The sequence below is a fragment of the Schistocerca nitens genome, chromosome 2 (genome assembly GCF_023898315.1).
Source record: "Schistocerca nitens isolate TAMUIC-IGC-003100 chromosome 2, iqSchNite1.1, whole genome shotgun sequence".
Classification (NCBI taxonomy): Eukaryota; Metazoa; Arthropoda; class Insecta; order Orthoptera; family Acrididae; genus Schistocerca; species Schistocerca nitens.
In genome coordinates, this window is record NC_064615.1 from 696,481,288 (window position 1) to 696,501,985 (window position 20,698).

The 20,698-nt window shown below is 43.1% G+C and overlaps 1 protein-coding gene across 1 annotated transcript in view; it reads right to left on the reverse strand.

Annotated features, from left to right (window-relative positions):
- LOC126236852 (uncharacterized) overlaps nucleotides 1–20,698 on the reverse strand; it is a 746,554-nt gene that overhangs the window by 178,720 nt on the left and 547,136 nt on the right. Inside the window, exon 3 of the mRNA XM_049946461.1 lies at nucleotides 17,198–17,272. The gene's annotated coding sequence lies outside the window, so the exon portion shown is untranslated. The remainder of the gene's footprint in view (nucleotides 1–17,197; nucleotides 17,273–20,698) is intronic.

Genomic DNA, 20,698 nt, shown 5'->3' on the forward strand with positions numbered 1-20,698 from the left:
ATTGGCTCCGAATGGTCGTTCCTGTCATATCACTGAATACTCGGCATTCCTCCTTGGGCAAACTGTGCATGCATCTGTTGATTAATTACCTCGATATTAGTTAAAATACAATTTCTGAACGTCTCGTCTATTATCTACTCTACACACGTTTAAGACGACCAGTGACCATAACTTTACATGGTAGTTGTCGCCGTAAAGCTGTTATTTAATTACAGGGTGCTTATAATTAAAATTTCGCAGTTGCTCCTTCGTAAAGCTGTTATTTAATTGCCGGCCGGAGTGGCCGTGCTGTTCTAGGCGCTACAGCCTGGAGCCGAGCGACCGCTACGGTCGCAGGTTCGAATCCTGCCTCGGGCATGGATGTGTGTGATGTCCTTAGGTTAGTTAGGTTTAATTAGTTCTAAGTTCTAGGCGACTGATGACCTCAGAAGTTAAGTCGCATAGTGCTCAGAGCCATTTGTTATTTAATTACAGGGTGCTTATAATTAAAATTTCGCAATTTGAGGTAGTGTAGACGGAAAATCATTTAAGATATGGGTACGCAGCTTTATAGGAATGATAGATTGTGTGCTGCAGGATTTGCGTTGTTAGTAGTGTTAGTGTTGTAAGCTGCCGTTAGTCTTCGGTACCGGTACAGCGACGCAGAGCTGAAACAATAGCATCAGTGTGCATTACAACTGCAGTCAACATGGGCCCCGACAGGGTCGTCGTGTGACTAGGGCCTACCGACGGGTAGACCGTTCGCCTGGTGCAAGTCTTTCGATTTGAGGCGACTTCGGCGACTTGCGCGCTGACCCGACAGGGTGAACAGAGCTTTACCCGTTAGGCTGTTTTATCGAACGACGTATTAAGGAATACGGAGATGTCCTCTTTTTGCACCAGGGCTGAAGAACATGATTTGGAACTTCGAATTAACTGTCGATTTGAAAAATACTTCTGGGAGAGGCAGACGGCTAATTGCACCACAAATTATCTTTAAGAAGAGAACTATCACGGTAGATGAACATTCCATGGTCCATCGTTGTTTCTGGCAAAAGAAGAGAAATTTCTAGTGCAGTTCCGGGCTGTCGTGGTAAAAGTGATTGCCACAATGACCAACGTTTGTAAATCGAAACGTAAACATCGATCTACGTGCACCAACAAATATTTCATTTTGATGGAATTTTGGGTCTCTATTAGGATAATGTTTAGTAATTCAAATCGTTACTGGGCTACTTTTAGCTATACACTATACCTCAAATATTGAAATACCATTTAGTAGTGTAATAAACATCTTTCTCAATCTCCTCTCATGTGGAGAACAGAATGACTTTTCTTCAGTGGTTTATTAGTCCTCATCCGCATCTCATTACAAATGCTTCCAAAAGGTTTCATTGTCCTATGATCACTCGTTTATCATGGGCCCTCTCAAGTAGCGAAAGTTTAATTATGACCAGCCTGCGTATAAAGTACGACTATACCTCCGCTTAGGTTGAACATACGGAACTATACGCTTATTATAGCGAATGTTGACTCTGTTCAGCTACATGTTTTTATTAACTACAATGATGAGCCAATGCAGCCACCTCATTAGTAGTGCGTTGGTCCACGTTTAGAAAGCAGCACAGCAACGATTCCACTTGGCATGGATTCGCTGAATCCTTGGTAGGTTTCCACAAGTTTGTGACACCAGATTTCTGCGCCTTATAGTGTCTTAGATGTTTTCCATCAGGTTCAGATCAGCCAAATTTGGTGGGCAGGTTGATAACGTGAGTTACCTATCATGCTTTTCAAACCACTGTGCGCTAATCTGACCTTGCGAGACGGCATTAGTCCTGCTGGATGGTGCCATCACCGTTCAACAAGTCCGCAGCTCGTGGTCTAGTGGCTAGCGTTGCTACTTCTGGATCACGGGGCCCCGGATTCGATTCCCGGCATGGTTTGTGTGTGTGTTAATTCCTGCTGCGGCCATAGGTCCCTAGACTTACAAACTACTTAAACTATGTCAGATTAACTTTTGCTAAGAACAACATACACACCCATGCCCGAGGGACGACTCTAACCTCCGGGGGGGGGGGGGGGGGGGGGGGGCGCAATCCCTGACGTGTCGCCTCAAACCGTGCGGCCACTGAGCAGCGCGGCCGGCCAGGTTTGGGAATTTCTCTACCCGGGGACTGGGCGTTTGTGTTTTCCTCGTCATTTCATCATTATCCTCATCATTCGTGGCAATGGCTATATTGCATTGTGTAAAAACTGGACTGTCTAAAAATTGGGACTTTGTAAGGGCGCTGATGACCGCGCAGTTGAGCGGTCCACGAAGTAATCATCATCATCATCATCATGATGCATGAAGCCATCGACCATGAGTGGAAGCAAGTGATCAGCAATAATGTTCACGTAGACCACTGGTGTCATGGTGTTTTCATTTACTACCATAGGTTCCATGGAAGCCCAGACGAACGACCCCCAATAGCATAATATTCCCCCCAGTGGCTCGTGGTCTATTTCAATCTGCCGTTGATCCACTGCACCATTTCGATTATCCCTTGCCGACAGCTATCGTAGTTATCTAGTTGATTAAACATGGTAACGTGTAAAGATCGCGAGCTGTGATGTCCCATGTTCAACAATGTGCGCTGAACGATGTGCTCCAAAATACGTGTACCTGCACTATGTTGTCAGACCTACCAGAGTCACTGCTTATGCTATTCTACAGAGCGTGTAAGTCTCCGACTTGTAGATTCTCCGACGAGGCAATGGACAGGCAACACCCTGTCCCAGACTCGTGGTTTCAACGTCCATCAGCCGCTTTCCATCGATGCCGAAGACAGAAGCACGCGAACAACAATCCTCCCTTTTTCAGGGTCGTCTACGTCAGTTAATTTCTTCATTTGCAGTCCGTATCGTCGGTAGAATGTCTCCATTCGTCTCAGCTCCATTTATATGCTTTCGTTTCGAGATGACTGCCCGCAGCATCTCCAGGAGGCATTCACTCTCTCGCCGGCCAGTCGTCGTCAGTGTTTTGGCTCGTCAATGTACGAAGAACTCCGATTTATATTTTACTTAACATTAGAGGCACGAAGTCTTCCCTCACAGAGACACCATGATCATGATGATGTAGTACACATCTTGAACCATCAGTATTGTGTTGGTACTTTTGAAGTGTTGTATTCATATCATAACGCAAATGTAAAAATATTTGCGATGCATATCGACTAAGGTTTTAACTGCAACAAATGCGAGGGGCGTTCAATAAGTAGTGCAACATATCTTTTTGTGAAAGCAGGATAGTTTCAGTCAGGAGTCCAATGCACCATGTTATCCCCATTCGTCTGGATACAAAGCCCTATTTCTCAACAGACTCTCTGTTCAATGCGACAGCGTTAACGCCACCTTACTGGAATGGCTTGCGTGCCCCCATGGTACCGCTGGACTGGCGACGTCGGACTAAACGTCTTTCCGCGTGAATAACCTACCCATCATCCACGCACTGCTTCCCGCGGAGTTCAACTTTCATTGGGCCAGACAGGTGAAAGTGGATGGTGCGAGATCCCGGCTGTAGGATGGACGAGGATAACAGTCCAATCAAGTTTTGTAACCTCCTCTTGGATGCACAGACTCCTAGGAGACGTTGTGTTGTCAGTTAGAAGGAGAAGTTCTGTTGAGTTTGTGCAGCGTCGAACACGTTGAAGTCTTTCGTTCGATTCATTTAGGGTTAGCACAATACACATCAGCGTTGATCGTTGCACCGTGAGGGAGGACATCAAACAGAATGATCCTTTCAGAGTCCCTGAAGATTGTCGCTATGACTTTACCGTCTGAGGGTGCGGCTTTGAACTACTTCTTCGGGGGAGAGGTGAGGTGGTGCCACTCCTTAGATTGCCGTTGTGTTTCCTATTCGAAGTAATGAACCGATGTTTCATCGCCTGTGACGATGTTCGACGGAAAATTGTCACGTTCAGCCTCCTAACGCTCAAGCGATTCCGCACAGATGGTCTTTCGTTGCTCTTTATGGTCTTCTGTTTGGAGGCGAGGAAACCAGAGGGGCACATCTTTCAGTACATCAACTGATGGACCAGTGCGTCGGCATTACTAACAGGGACGTCCAGTTGCGGAGTGAGGTGTCTGATCGTGCTCAGTCGATCACCAAGAACGGGTGTATCTGCTCCAACATTGCACGACTCAGCTGTGCGCACGGGAAATGGGACACGTTTACGCAGCCTGGTTGGGATGGTGACAGCTGCTTCCCCAACGACTCACCGTGCTCTTTTTCACTGCCAGATCTCCATATACATTCTGTAAGCGCATATGAATACCTCCGATGCTTTAGTTTTACGGTTAAGGGAAACTCTATGACCACCGTTACAGACGTCATTTTGAAGACTACGTGTAGTGCCACCACCCATCGGAACTTCATGAACTTACAGGGGTTGAAGTGGGAATATTCTACGATGTATCACAACAAATTCCACATTTTCTTCAACCGAAGTTCGTCGAGAAAAAAATGTGTTATATTACTTACCGAACGATCCTTGTACAACTCATTTTATGGGAACTACTACGCAAGAGAGTGTTATCTGACAAGTTCTACGCAGTACTCTCACAATCGTGAAACGGTATAAATATTCTTTGGTGCTTTTTCCTAATTTTCCTCAGGTGGTTCAAATGGCTCTGAGTACTATCGGACTTAACATCTGAAGTCATCATCCCCCTAGAACTTAGAACTACTTAAACCTAACTAACCTAAGGACATCACACACATCCATGCCCGAGGCAGGATTCTAACCTGCGACCGTAGGAGTCGAGCGGTTCCGGACTGAAGGGCCTAGAACCGCTCGGCCACAGCGGCCGGCTCATAGGAAATACTTAGGCGAATGTTTAGGATATATTCTTTAAATCTACATCCGTTATAATTTATGAATGACATGAACGAAGCATAAATTCCTTTTGGGTACAAAATTTATGGCATGAATCTAACATTCAGAATAATATTGAATATTGCTTAGTCGGTATAATCATTTATAATCAGTCAACATTCATCGTTCAGTACTCAAATATGCCAGGAAAATATGCTTAACTGACGGAGTTTGTGGAAAAGTATTTACCTGAATGCAACAGTTAGGCTTCTACGCGTTTCAAAAATTATAGCGTCACCGCTGCAAACTCTCTTGGCTGAAACTAACAGGTTTTCTTCTCGACAAAACGCGTCTCTATTGAGGCGGCGAGACGCATTCGCAGTTATTAATACCGCGCAGAGCTTTTCCCCGCGAGCAATATTCGTTAATCATGGGAGCCATTACGGAGGATTTAATCGCTATGAACTGTGAAGCGCCCTACGTAGCCACTTACCAGCGGGCAGTCCTTGCGCGCTCTTGAATTGCAACGGCCGTCCGGTGCTGCGATTACCTTTTCATTGAACTTGCTAATGGCCAATTCACTACGCTTGCCAGGGTGGATGAGGAAGCAAGGAAAGTGTGCTAATAGCAAATGAACATGTCTGTGGCTCTGTCAATATCGCTGCACAAGAATTTCATTACCATGCGGCTTTGACGCTCCTTGCCAGAACAAATCCAACTGAACCAAACTTAACTTTTTAGTAACTTGTGAATCTTCATGTTTTCACGGCGTGTTGTTTCTTCTATAAAATCATGGGAATGCAGGAGTATCCAGTACTTTACTACTGCCGACCTTTCGACTCGGAACCGTCTAGCCATTTTCTTGGCGACCGCACGCGATTTCCGCATGTGGACACAAATCGGAGAATTATCGGCTGAGGAGATTTGTAGTACTGACGTTCTCTCTATATTAACACAGTGTCATATCCTCTTGTTGATATACACTGTTTATTGTCATTGAGAGCTGACTGTTTAATGTACAGTATTTCACATTGTCATTCGTCAGATTTCGATGGCTTCCTTGATCTCCAGTGAGGATGTTGTAGACGTTAGAATATTGAGATTTTCGTAGACTATTCAGCGACCTATCTGAATACAGTGCTCCGTCGCCGCTGATTTTTCACGCTGTAGACAGACGAGTATAGCGTCGATGTTCCTCGCACCGTTTTCGAACGCTTGTTGTTGTTTGCCCGACACGAAAGTTCACACTGACATGCGGTCCTGTACACCGTTGCCTTACGTACTCCAAGCAATCCTTCATTGACCCGAGTGACTGTCTTCGATTCTCTTGCTAAACGATAACTTGCACTCCCATACTCTGAGAAGATCGGACGCATTTTAGAAGAAATTCTTGCTAGAAACGGATGGGTTGCATTGGTTTTAAACCTCTCCTCTTGAGCAGTTTGATCCAGGCTGCTCATCTTTTGTTTTAACAGCAGAACCTTGCTTATTTTACTGTGGGTAGCCGCTGTCTTCAAAACTTTTTTGAGGTCTACACTTACTTCACTTTACTGTTTCGTCTTGCACAGGACCATAGTCCCACTGGTCGTCATCTCCGTTACAGTGACCCCATCTGATGTTTGCCTTCACCTGGATCATCTCTGTTCTTATGTGGTTCAGGGTCCTCCACGTTTTGTCCAAAGTCGTGATCTGATGGCTAGTTTTGCTGCCTCCGGAGCACGACGTCCTGGGTTCAATTCCCGGCCGGGTTGGGGATTTTCTCTGCCCGGGGACTTGGCGTTGTCCTCATCATTTCATCATCATTATCATCATCATCATTCGTGACAGTGGTTGGACTGGACTACGTACAAAAACTGGCCTGTGTAAAAATTGGGACTTCGTACGGGCGCTGATGACCCCGCAGTTGAGCGCCCTACAAACCAAACATCATCATCATCATCATCATCATCCACGTTTTCCAGTTTGTTGTGGAGCCGCCAGGCAATACCTGTGCTGATAAACAGTCAGGTAGTGGTTCTTCAGTGGCTGCGTTTAAGAACTTTTTACGCGGCCTCAGTCGTCCAGGTCCGCATTCAATGCCAGAAAGGGGCTGTAGATCATCTGTGGTTTGGCTGAGCCTGTCTGCGAATTCGTGCCGGCCGGTGTGGCCGTGCGGTTCTAGGCGCTTCAGTCTGGAACCGCGTGACAGCTACGGGCGCAGGTTCGAATCCTGCCTCGGGCATGGATGTGTGTGATGTCGTTAGGTTAGTTAGGTTTAAGTAGTTCTAAGTTCTAGGGGACTGATGACCACAGATGTTAAGTCCCATAGTGCTCACAGCCATTTGATTTTGCGAATTCGTGAGATGTTCTTCGGGAGCCGGGACTCTCAAGACCAGTGACTCTGTATAGTTTTGTTAGGGACGTGGGTTAATACACCCCACTGTTATTTGACCTGATTCATTAAGGCCCATGTCAGCTTTCTTCGTGTAGGTTGACGTGGTCTGTAGCGAACAGGCGTCTTCAACGGAAGAGAAGCATAGTGCTTGAGCAAGTTGCGCATGCAAATGCTCCTGGTCCAATCTAATGCGTGCTCTCTACATAACATATTTGTAAGGGATGGTGATAGCTGTCTGTTTGCAGATAAAAATCCAAATGTGTCGGATTGCGATACCTCCAGCACCCAAAGTGTCATCAGTTTTGTAGCAAACAAAATATATTAAAAATTCTTTGCTCAACAAGGCGGAAGTATGGTCTAAGTATGGTCTGGCGGCCAGGACGTCTACTGGCTCTCAGTGTGTGATTAGTGGGGCTTCGAGGCAGAGAGGCCGGGGCAGAGCTCGCGGCGGTGAGAATGCTGGATGGAGTTGTGAGGCACCGATACTGGCATGTGTAGTCCGTTACCGATGTGCGACATGCAGGCCACGTCCTTGTGTATGCGAGGAGTTCCTCGACGGGCCTCGGGTTACTCGCGTCTTCTCTGTGGAGTTTTCAGGCGATTTCTGCGGCTGTTCTCTTGCTGTCAACTGTGTCTCTTCCTTGAATCGGCGACCACCATGTCCGTCGCTCGTGTCTACGCTGGAATTCGTGTATACGAACTCATCCCAAATCTTATCATATGGTGAACGGGTTTTTGAGAACCTCTGATTTTGATGTGCCATCCATTTCGTTATCAATCGGAGTGAAATTGGTGCCAGTTTTCCTTGGTCCATCATACGGACCGTAATTTTTTTCCTTCAGGCACTGACTGTAAAACGTGATGCTCTACTCAGCTTCCCATTTAAGTGGCAGCACAGTCCTACCTAATTCCTGTGTAAGCCTTGGCATTTTAGTTTTTTTACAGTAAAAGGCGCTAATCCTTATATTTTGTTCTGCAGTGTGGTTCTTCCCAAGTGGCATATTTTACGTGATGAGGTATTTTGTAGCTCTGGGTTTAATTGTAGCTCTGTAAATTCGGCTTTGTCTCTTACATGATGATCCTGCCTGGGGCATGGATGTGTGTGATGTCCTTAGGTTAGTTAGGTTTAATTGGTTCTAACTTCTAGGTGAATGATGACCTCAGAAGTTAAGTCGCATAGTGCTCAGAGCCATTTGAACCATTCTTGCACAATGAATGCATACTGCCGTGTAGCCGGTACGGTGAGGCAGTACATCAGTCCTTGTCTATTCACGCATGGGGACCTTGAGCTACTGTTTTGGGTGTACTGGTTACTGCATTCCGGTTGGGCGGTGTTCTCTTAAGTTCTGTTTCGTACCACCGTACTATCCGCTCCCTTTGCACTTGAAATCTTACTTCACGCATGTGAAACTGAAGAAACACTTCACAACCGTGGGGCAGCAGGTAGTTAGTTTCTGTTATTGGTATTATCTCCCACGAGAAAACCTTAAAAATTTATTTTTAAATTTTGGCTAAAGTTATTAAAAAGTCTTTCCTATTGTTTATTTTATTAGGGTTTATTAAATACTTAAATCATGAAAGTCTTTTCTTAATTAACACCCACTACCTAACCCACTCATCTGTGCCGTCTCGAGACGACGTCAGTCCGTGGTAATTTAAATGCCACTCTGAGGCGATACGCGCGCTGCGGCAGTAAGGTGTGCCGCCGAGTATGGCCTTGCGGATGCGCTGACTGAGCTCGCCTCTGGCAGTGGGCTTCGGTTTGGGAGTGTGGAGGGCTTTTGCTTGCTCGACGCGACCGCGTCTGAAATGTTAGTTGCAAAAGTTTGTGGAAGATGGTTCGACAGAAAACGCGGAATTGATGGCCTGTAAGAGGCCGATCTCTTGGACCTTGGACTCCTGAACTATCTGGATATCCTATGTAGTTGGTATAATTTATAAATGGTCGAAAAGTATTGCAGTGTTGATGTTTTTACGCAGTGTCATTGTGGCGTAATGCAGAGAACGTTGGTGCAATTATTACATGTTACTTCAGCAGAGTCGATTTGATCATCATTTCAATTTTTTCGATCTCTAATTGTGGCAATAGGTTCTCTTTTATATCCATGATATGAGAGCTTACTGAAAAGTAATACCTCCGAGATAATGTGAAACCTCTTAGAGCCTTTTAAATAAAAGAAACTTATTGACATTCCAAATCTTTATTATTCTACTTATCTATTTCTCACCATAGTCACCCTCGTGGTGAACACATTTCACCCATCATACAATGTAAGCTTTCACGGCCGGTATTGTCTTCACTTAAAACTTCCGGGCTGATAGGCCGTGGTCGAAGTATAAAACTCTCTCCTGACGTTTCGTCTCCGACTGCGGAACACATCCTCGGAGGATGTGTCCCGTAGTCGGAGACGAAACGTCAGGAGAGAGTTTTATACTTCGACCAAGGCCTATCAGCCCGGAAGTCTTAAGTGAAGACATTTCACCCAATGAGAGACCGGTTAATCCGTACCGTCACTGTAGAATATTTGACTTCGTTGACGGAGCCACAACATTAGCCCTGATTGGATCGCTTCAACACTATTAAAGTGAAGCCCTCGAAAGTGTTCTTTAAGTTTTTGAAACGCATGAAAATCGGATGGGGCCAAGTGGGAACTGCATGGGGGTGATAAATGACAGCGAACCAAAGGGTTCGGATTGTTGCAGATGTCGCAGCGCTCTTGCGTGATCCGGCATTTTTTTTCTGCAGGAGAGGGTGCTCCAAGTGTGGACGAACTCTTCGAATTACAAACTAGATAACAGCACGCTGTTTCTCAAGCACCGACCTGGCTACCTTGCACACTGTCATTTTACAGACTACAATTCGGAGCTCTCCAGCGTCAGACGGCTGCATATATGTAGAAATTAAGAATAAGATGTAAAATTTTAATAAAGTTTGTTTTATTTAAAAAATTTTAAATTTTGACTTTAAAAAATCAAAGGAATTAGTTTTCGTCACGCCCCTCGTATTTTATATGATGTGCAAAAAATTAGCTTAAGGAGCGTTATTTAAGTAAATGAGTAACGATTTTATTGATTATAGTGGTGTTACAATTTTAATTAGTCCTCATGCTTGTTAGGTCCAGTTCTGCTCTCAGTGATCTGTCAAATAAATATAGAGTTATTCTAGTTTATTACCGGTCAACTCCTCAATAGTAAGTTTAAATATATTTTACTAGGAAGTGAGAAGAGGGCATGTGATTTTTAAACGATTTTTGGAGATGTAATGTGGTCATATGAATCTTTAGCAGTCAACAAAGAACATCCATGCCCGATCCACTGCCTTGAGTTTTCCAATTATTGGTGTCCTTCTCCTTATTGTGCTGCATGAAATTTTTATGAAAAGAATATTCAAGATCAATGGTCGCTCACTGTTGAACCCAGCCCTACCACTTCCCTAGACCACTACACTATCCTGTCCCAAATGAAGGCTCCACCCTCCGTTTCCTCAGCTCCCATCACTCTTCCATCCCAACACCTACATCTACATCTATCTGTTGCTTCCCACATCCCTTATCCTTTTCCACACAACATGCTCCCCAAGGCCTAAAACATCACACTCCGATGCACGGTACACAGGAGCTAACATAACAGCATTCTGGTTATGATTTAGAATAAACATCATCATCGTCTTTTGCACACTCATCATCTCATCAATCCTATTTTAATCCTAACTGTTGTTGTAGTCCTTAGTCTGACGTCTGGTGGGCTTCAGTTCTCCAAGCTAGTCTTTCCCGTGAGAGCCTGATCGTATCAGAATAACAACAGTAGTTTTTATGCGTTTGAACCACGGCTGGGTTTTCGTCTATAATATTTACCCCTCACATTTCCTTCAATTGCCAAACTGGCTTTTCCTTGATGCCTCAGGATGTGTGCTCGTAGCCGATCCCTTCTTTTAGTCATGTTACTGCATCAATTTATTTTCTCCGCAATTCGGCTCAATACCCCTCCACTAGTTACTCGATGTACACGTAAAATCTTCAGCATTATTCTGCAGCACTCTACTTCTCTGACATCCACGTTTCCTTTCCTTAAAATGCCGCAGCCGATCAAATGCTTTGACTTCGTAACTCTAAAAATGTTATTCGATATTTTTTGCTATTGCCAGTCCGAATTAATAACATCGGGGGTCACCTATAACACTGTCGTGTTTCCTTCTCAATTTTTGCTTTCCTTTCATGTCCGTTAAAACTGAAGGTTCGTTTCGGGTGCAAGTTGAAAGCTACCTTCTGCTGTAGCTAGATTGGTGTTTGAACCAACAATGCATTTTACATAATGCGTTTACACAAACCACTCTTCTCAAAATACAAGTCAGTTCACTGAACAGAGATGAAGCTTGTGTGGGCGTATGACATCGCTGGTCGGGAGGCCCCATCCGGGGAAGTTCGGCCGCCAAGTGCGAGTCTTTTTCAGTTGATGCCACGTTGGGCAAACGGGGACAAAACAACACCCAGTCACCGAGCGGAGAAAATCTCCTACCCGGCCCTGAATCGAACCCGAGCCCGCTTGCATGGGCCACCCAGCTAAGCAGTCGGACGATAGGGATGACTTTATGGGAAATAACGTCATCAGCTTATAATAGATCCCATTGTCTGGATCTAGTGCTTACCATAGCTATGAAAAGGTCCCTAACTGAAGGGGGAGGTGGTCGTGCAAACGCCGAACGGCATTAAAACTGGGGAAATTTCTGAGCCACGAGAGTAATTAGAAATACTTACCTTAGTTCCTAGCCACTTGGGATAAATACTTTCATCTTGCTGAATGACCCTTCTTAGCTTGCAAGGACAGTCAGCATGTGGCGGTAATTGCCGTGGATGGATTCCTAACTAGATTTAAGGAACCATTACATAAAGGTAAATGGCTCTAGGAATACCATGATGCATGAGCCTTACCACAAGGTACCCCAAACGCCTCGTGTTCTTCCACGCATGTTTACACATCTTAGATGGACAAATGTTGTTCAACTGTCTGTGAATTCCTAAGGGACCAAACTGCTGAGGTCATTGGTCCATAGACTTACACACTACTTAAACTAACTTATGCTAAGAACATCACACACCCATGCCCGAGGGAGGACTCGAAACTCTGGCGGGAGGGGCCGCGTTAGATGGACGTATCTACTCGTAGATTGATGTGTCAGTGCCCATCTATGTCTGCATGTACAATCCTGAAGCTCCCTTTCTCTATCTGGCAGAGAGAACGTCTTGCAGAACATATATTTTCACTTTTTTTAATGTTCGTAAATCATGTACGTGAAGAACGATTGTTATTAAGCTTCCGTTTTAACTGTTTCCTTCCATTTCATCATTCTGGTCATTTCGTGAGATTGCTTGAGAGGAAGAATCATGCAGCTCAGAATTTAATTTGTGTATCACTCCCCGAAGCATTATGCCTCTCTTGTCGTGTCTGTGACTGGAGTTGGATGAGTATCTCCGGTTATGTGTTTTCTGAGCGAACCCTACACATAACGCGCTACCCACCACTAAACTTTACCCCCTTTAACAATCGCTCACGCTAAAGGATCCAGATGAACACCAGCCTTTATTGAGTTTCGATTCCCCCCGAAGGGAGCGGGCTTGCAGCAACTTTGTACGCCGCTCTTCAGACTACAGAATTTGTTTTAAAAAGATGAAGATAATAAATAATAAAAACAGCTGATAAAATCGGTGACTTAAATGGTAAAATGGCGGAGAATCGTGGAACTTAAAACCTAAAACAAAGGTTTGATGATGATAATAAAACACATATGAATCAGAGAGGTAAAAGAATAGAAATACAACCAGCAAAGAGCTTTGCAATGGAAGTTAAAGATCGTAAAATGTAAAACAATGTCATTAAATTTTTAATATACAAAGCGACATCAGTAAATGCGAGTATCCTAACCAAGTAAACTCGCTGTTAGTTTGCATTCGTAAAGGTAAGACTGCGGCGCTCAATTCTATCACTGATGTAAACTTCCGAAAATAAATCTGTTTATGACATAAAAAAGACTATTAGCGCTATCTATAGGCTCTTTGGTGTGCTACTGAACTAACAGTGGTGTCTATTGGTTCTTTCGTGTACTACTTCGTCATTAAAGTAAACACCCGAACTACTAAGCTGAACAGACTACTAATACATTAGTGTCGCTAACAACGACCTTTTATTGTTCCCTGATCCAGTTTTGATGAATTGAAGCCTACATTATGGCCCAAGATATGCTGAAGCAATCTATGGAAACCGCACGAAAATTCGTCAAACAGACAGACTCGACGAGTTGGTGGTTTTGTTACTTTTTGTAAACCCTCGTCGCCAGTTTTGGTTGGTTGGTTTGTGGGATTGAAGGGACCAGACTAATAGGACCATCGGTTACGTCAGTTTTGTAAAGGCCTCGTCGCTACTGCTGTGGAGGCCGAGTTGCCGCTGCTGCTACGGCAGGCCGAGTTTGTGAGTTCGTGACACAGCTTCTGGTGCAGTACACCCCTAAGACAATTTATCCCTTCCACTATTACACAGCTACACCCCAGGGTCAGGTAGCAGAATAGCAGAACGAAGGTTCTACAACACTCCAACAAATTCGTAACAAAGTCACAGAAATGAGTTAAAAGGTTTACTTATCTTTGTCACTAGTTGAAAAATGAAGTCTGCAACACTGCTTGTAATATTACACGAAAAAGTCAATCAATAGCTAAGTACGAATAATTGTTGGTAAACTTCACAGTACATAGAAAATCCAATTTACAACAACTGTCTGTTCACTAAACGACGTTCCCTGTCTAAGTCAGCCCTGGACGATGATTTTTTTTTCCACTTGCTGCCCTGATTTTACGACCGACCACCTAATTTGCTTAAGGTGGGTCTTTATTGACCACTTATCCGCTGCGATCGGTACATGGGCGCTGATATGGCTGAACCTCCACACCAGTTCCCGCATCTGATCGCACCGTTACCAGTGTCCCGCCACGTGGAGGCGGGTCATAGTAGATCGTTTTGTTTTTGTCTCTTATTTTCTTTTCTTTTACTTGGTTATCTTTTTTTGCTGTTTATCTTTCTTTATGGCAGCTTTCCTAAACCGTTTAACAAAAATTTACATGAAGTTTAGATTCTGAAAAAGAAATACAAAAATATAATTTAGAATGAAGAAGAAGAAAGAAGAAAGGAAAGGAAGAAGTTTATAGTCCCTCCACCCTGGGGAACTGAGGATGAAAGCCTTTGAATTAGTCGTCAAGCCATTGATCCTCAGTCTCCAATCCTTTGCTTACCTTTAACTAAGAAGATCTACCCTAATCTATAATTTCTATGCTCATTACTAAACCTGTTATTAAGATAATTACGCTATTAACAGGTTTAAAGTGTCGTGTTTGCCTGTGGCAATTGCGACGGTGCGCCGACACTGTTTACATCTATTCACGTTGAGCTTTAGTTATGAGTAATCTATTGTGATATCTGTACATTATGTTTAGAAAATGCATTTCTGTCGGTCTTCTTTCTGTCTCGGTTTTCAACCTCCGCACTATGGCGTCTATGTAGGTGCTGCATCTAGGTTTGTCGTCTGTACGGTCTCTCGCGTCTGTACTCTTTATGGCATTCATCTGAGATTTTTTCTGTCAGTACGTTTAGTTCCCATAATTCTGCTCTTCTGATTGCATCGTATATGTGTCGTTCAGTTTTTAAGTGTTGTATTCCTGGTGTGTTCCTGTGTTGTCTGTATTTCCCGTAGAATAGGATTGTGTGTTCGGGGGTTCCCATACCTCCGCATGTACATGTAGATCTGTCTCTTAGACTCACGCGGTTCAAGTGCGTGGGATAAGATCTACAACCAAGTGGGCTAGAGCTGTTCTTCTGTCTTCCTACTGGGCTTCTGTCCGTTGTCGTCCGGTCATTGGCGGATTGTACTCGGCCGGCAGTTGGCCGAGATGAAGTCGATATGTTCATCCTCAGCGCCACACGTGGCAATGGTGGAGTTCGCGCTAGTGGTGAGTCTCTATGGCACGTGCACCAACTTGCATCTTTGAACATGTGGTGCTTTTTCCCTGGCTGTGTCTTGTTCGGACGACACAGCATTACTAGTATGGGTAAGTCGAACGAGGTTACTGTAACATAACCTCCTTAAGCTCTTTCCACTGAATCTGTCTGGAGTTTACCTACCCTTCAAGTAGCTGTGGCCGACCCATCTGAAATTTTTCCGGGTGCATGCTAGATGTTTCGTTCCTTGTTTCTAGTGATTAACAATCGTATAAGCACCGAATAATATTCCATATCATTTATTTACGTATGTCACATTTATGCTGGTGGCCAACTGCCACTAGTTCACACAAAAAGTTTCGAATCTCTGAAACTGCTCCTGCTCATTGCTGCAAATTCCTGGTGTTGGGAGAAAGCTGTGCGCTACAACATCTTATGAAAAGTATGAACATTTTTGGTAGAAAACTACACCTCGTCAATCAGCAGCAATCCAGCTAGCATATGGACTTTCCTGTGGACGCTTTGCTGCTAGAACTGTCCGCACGTCTGGTTAGGAACAACCTGCATAGCAGCATGGGTGAGCTGCTGCGGTAGACGTGAATCATGTTGCCTGCTGGTTTGTTTCGATGGTTGGCGGTTGCACTGTTACGTGTCCGTTATAATATCCGCGTCACCGAGAACACTGGTAACACTTACAACAACGTCACGTTGAGTCACACAAATTCGATACTATTCTCACATTACATGCTAACCTCACAGTCGCAGGTCCGTAAATCTCCCCTGTTCAGGAAAAGCGTACCCTACGACTCAGAAGTCGGAGAAAATCCATTATTAATCTCAGAGAGTACCTCCGCTCTCATCTATCTCAGCAGAAAATGATATGCATCTGGACTACCTGTCATCCTCCTTGTATATCCACTTCTTTAGTGTATATAGACATCAGATCCCGGAGTAGATTATTCCAAAGTAACTTAGCAGCTGTTGTTGATAATTCTTCCGGGTTATATGGCAGTGGCCCATGGAATTCTTCTATTCCTAACGTTTCGTCCAATACTACGTTGGACATCCTCAGAGGTATGGCTGGTCCTGCTGAGTCCTGCCGACTGACGAGTCGGGCGTCGGAGAGCGGCCTAAATACCGAGGAAAGTGAGCGTGGTCTAGCTTGCACATAGTAGCAGAGAGAAAACTAGTCAACTATCGATAATAGTCCGTCATAGATAAAAATCACTTATCGATTCTGTAACGCCACTGTCCTTATCTCGCTTAATTTCAAGGCCTCTTCTTTTCTATTAAAATTAAATTCATGTTTTCCGGTCGTGAAAGCCTTAATTGTATAACTTAACAGCTAATATTTGCAGGAGATGGGCATCCTCACTAGTGTTGTTTATCCATACTGAGGAAAACGTATTGCCATCTCTCAACACCCGGAGGCATTTAAATCAAGGAAACGTTGGTTTTAATCCTTGACTCACTCACAGAGTACTTCGAAAATAAATCATGTTTCCAATATTCCAGTACACGATAATGTTCTATAATGACCCTACTCTATAGGTCTTATTGTATCCAAATATATCAAAAGTAGACAAATGACCGTTTCATAAAAGAAAGGTGTGCTTTGAATCTTCCTGTACCTAGAAAATCTATTTCTACGACCGTCATCTGATAAGAACAACTTTATTTTCGCTACCAGCTTCAAATGCTACTAACCATCATAAGTCGCAAGAATTTTCTGAATTATTATTTCTGAACGGTTACATGGATACTTTATGTCTCACTCTATACAACAGCAAGAATTCGAACCGGCCAACAGAACTCAATACGTACCTGTTTAGAATATCAAACAAGTCGATAATTTATTTATTTCACTGCAAACAGGATTAATAACAACTACCTTCCGAAATACACAGCATACTTCCAAGAACAAATGGACTATTCTATTGTCACTGATTACAGTAATAAATTCATGGGATTGATAAAAATGACGGGTAAGTAGGAGATCATAACTTACTTGCGACGCAGGCAACTTTGAAAGGCTCTGTTGGATCTTGCCCCGTAGAGAGGATCGACTCTGGATGCCCGCTGCCTGTAAAGGTGGAATACGAGAGCTCATTAATTATTCGAAACGCAGTTAACATAGCAAAAGAGCTGCAATCTGTGTCTGGTGCAACACAAGACAGTAGGTACCAGTTCATTTATTCCTCGACAATTCGAAAGCAAGAAACTGAAGTCAAACTAAGAAGTATTATATCACAAAAATTTGAAGTAATGCAGTTCGCGTGCCATCAGGCAAAGAATAATAGTCGCTTTTAGTCTTCTTTTCATCTCGTTTAACTTTTACCTGTCTCCAAAATAGAGTACCGATATTCTATCAGTAACGACGTAGGGACAGTTTTCACATAACTGCTCTCACCTTCATCGTATGTATCGGTATAATTTCATGGGGAACGACTACTAAGGAAAGGTCTGCAGGTGGCACATACATTACACCCATACTATGGGAGATAGATATCGTATCTGCATACCTCCCACGTAAGACACACGAAAAAATTACGTTCACTTCAAGTTCTACAGATTACTAGTACGATAGCTAAGAGAATGATGTAGAACGAGTCTATTTACCGGTTATGTGTGTGTGACTGGTATGTATGGTTTCATACTGGTCATATACACATCACTAAATAGCAGCAAGGTTTTAAATTTACAAGAGAGAATTTACTTTTGTTATTTATTTTAGTTATATACTACGTATACCACTAATTATCAATCAACAATTTGTCTAAATAATAGAAAATGTTATCCGGAATAAATGATTTCATTTGCGTTTCTACCTGTCAGATGTTTTCTGTTACTGAACAGTCGACCAAAAATTGTTCTGCCTACATACAGAATAAAATAATCAATCGGAAATACCTAAGGTCGAATCTCACTTTAGAAATCATATCGAGGAAATCCTATTCTAACCCATAATCAAAGTCTTTAATAATAAATGTCTACATTTTGATAAGAAATTGTACACCGCATTGCAAGTTTGTTTCTTGTATCAGGTTATGAATTCCATTCAGAAATCCCATGAATGAGTCGACGTCTTAGAGTCATTCCAGGCGGAGCACCATTCATCACCTTTGACGTTACTATACGGTACACAGTATCCAGTCAGTTGCAATAACAAATATATTACTATGAATTATAAGGCGGTAATAAATTTAATTGATCTCTTAACACAAACGCCTCTCGTTCCAAGGTCAATTTACACAAAAACAGCGAAGTAGTTATGGCATGCTCACTAACAGTTAAGATAAGGGATATTTTTATAGTTATTCAGAGATCACATAATATTGTGAACTTTTCTGGACTTTCCACTAATTGCGACAAACAGAAACGGTTTTGCCATCTGCCAGAAGCTACCTCTACAGACAAAATTATTGGTAACACTTTATGCGATCTGACCCAGCAAAATGAATTATTTATGTACATCATCGTTAACAGAATTCTCTTCGATTAAGTAGAGATGGAGCTGCAACTGCTCACCAGCCCCTTGAACAAATTTAAGGAAAAGCAAGATGGTAAGACTGGACCCCAAATTCAGCTTTATTTGCAACACTTTCCTCTGTTTTCAATTCATCAATGTATACATGATTTATTCAAACAAATATTTTACAATGTACAAAACACACAATAACCCAGATAATATAAAATCGAAGAACCTGTAAAAGGGGATTTCAGTTTAAATTTTCCTCACATAAAAAATTTTAAATTCAGTTTTACAAATTCCAAAAATGAATCATTAGCCCAGTCAATAATCAAACTATGAGAATCTGTGAAGTAGGCCGCCAGAGCAAATTTTCAGCATAAAGCTCTTTACACAATTTCAAGTTTTTTTAATTCAATTGTACAGAAATTTTAAAATAATGTATAATCAGCCTGAGTATCCGTCAAATGGTGAGACCTGTGGAGCAGGCCTCCACCCTAAATTTTCAGCGCAGAGTTCTTTACACAGTTTCAGGCTTGTTAGGTTCATTTTTACAAAAATTTGAAGATAATAAATAATCAGTCCAATTAATACTATACAGTATGATTTCAAAGGATGAGCGTATAATTTAAATTCCCAGAAGTTAAAAACTCCCTAATCTAAGTAACATGGGATGACACCAGCTTCACAACGTTTTCAACCCTGAATAACAGGCGTTGAGGCTTTGTCTTGAATTTGGGAAACGCCCTGTATAAATTGGAGCTCTGCTGGAATAGTTCAAAGTAGCTAAAATAAAAACCTGGTCCCCTGAAGTGGGATAACTCTAAAACACAAACAACGTTTACTCACGGAACCCAGGTACCAAGCATGATCTGAACGTAGAAAGACTAAGTATGCTCTAAGAGGAAACATAATGCAATATGAAGTAGTGCATATTGTTTAGCGAAACGCAAGATAACTTAACTTTGGTATGAATGTGGCGAGAGGGATACAGGAGTATCACGGGCACAAGCTATTATACCACACACAGCACCCATACGGCTGGACTGTCAAGAGGAAACGTTACAGTCGATATATGGACCAATCATTCGGCCAGCTCCGAGCGTATTTACCACAGCGCTAACACAATAAGCGACAGCAGAGTGCCTGCGGTACCGATTGCAATACAGTTGTTCATAAAAGTACGAGACACCCAGATTTCTAGTAATTACAACACTATTTAGAAGTCTCCCAATGTACTGGCAAGGACACAATTAATAATAACAACTAAGTTCACTAAATGGCCTGGGAAATGACAGAATGAGAATGAAATAAAGATCTGCTAAGGCCTAGGACGCAATTCACCCAAAATTTTAATAGCTACTTACAATTTGTCATACGCAACTTCATTGCCCTGTCCAACCGGCATGTATCAGACCGACTATACAGGGTGTTACAAAAAGGTACAGCCAAGCTTTCAGGAAACATTCCTCACACACAAAGAAAGAAAATATGTTATGTGGACATGTGTCCGGAAACGCTTACTTTCCATGTTAGAGCTCATTTTATTACTTCTCTTCAAATCACATTAATCATGGAATGGAAACACACAGCAACAGAACGTACCAGCGTGACTTCAAACACTTTTTACAGGAAATGTTCAAAATGTCCTCCGTTAGCGAGGATACATGCATCCACCCTCCGTCGCATGGAATCCCTGATGTGCTGATGCAGCCCTGGAGAATGGCGTATTGTATCACAGCCGTCCACAATACGAGCATGAAGAGTCTCTACATTTGGTACCGGGGTTGCGTAGAAAAGGCTTTCAAATGCCCCCATAAATGAAAGTCAAGAGGGTTGAGGTCAGGAGAGCGTGGAGGCCATGGAATTGGTCCGCCTCTACCAATCCATTGGTCACCGAATCTGTTGTTGAGAAGCGTACGAACACTTCGACTGAAATGTGCAGGAGCTCCATCGTGCATGAACCACATGTTGTATCGTACTTGTAAAGGCACATGTTCTAGCAGCACAGGTAGAGTATCCCGTATGAAATCATGATAA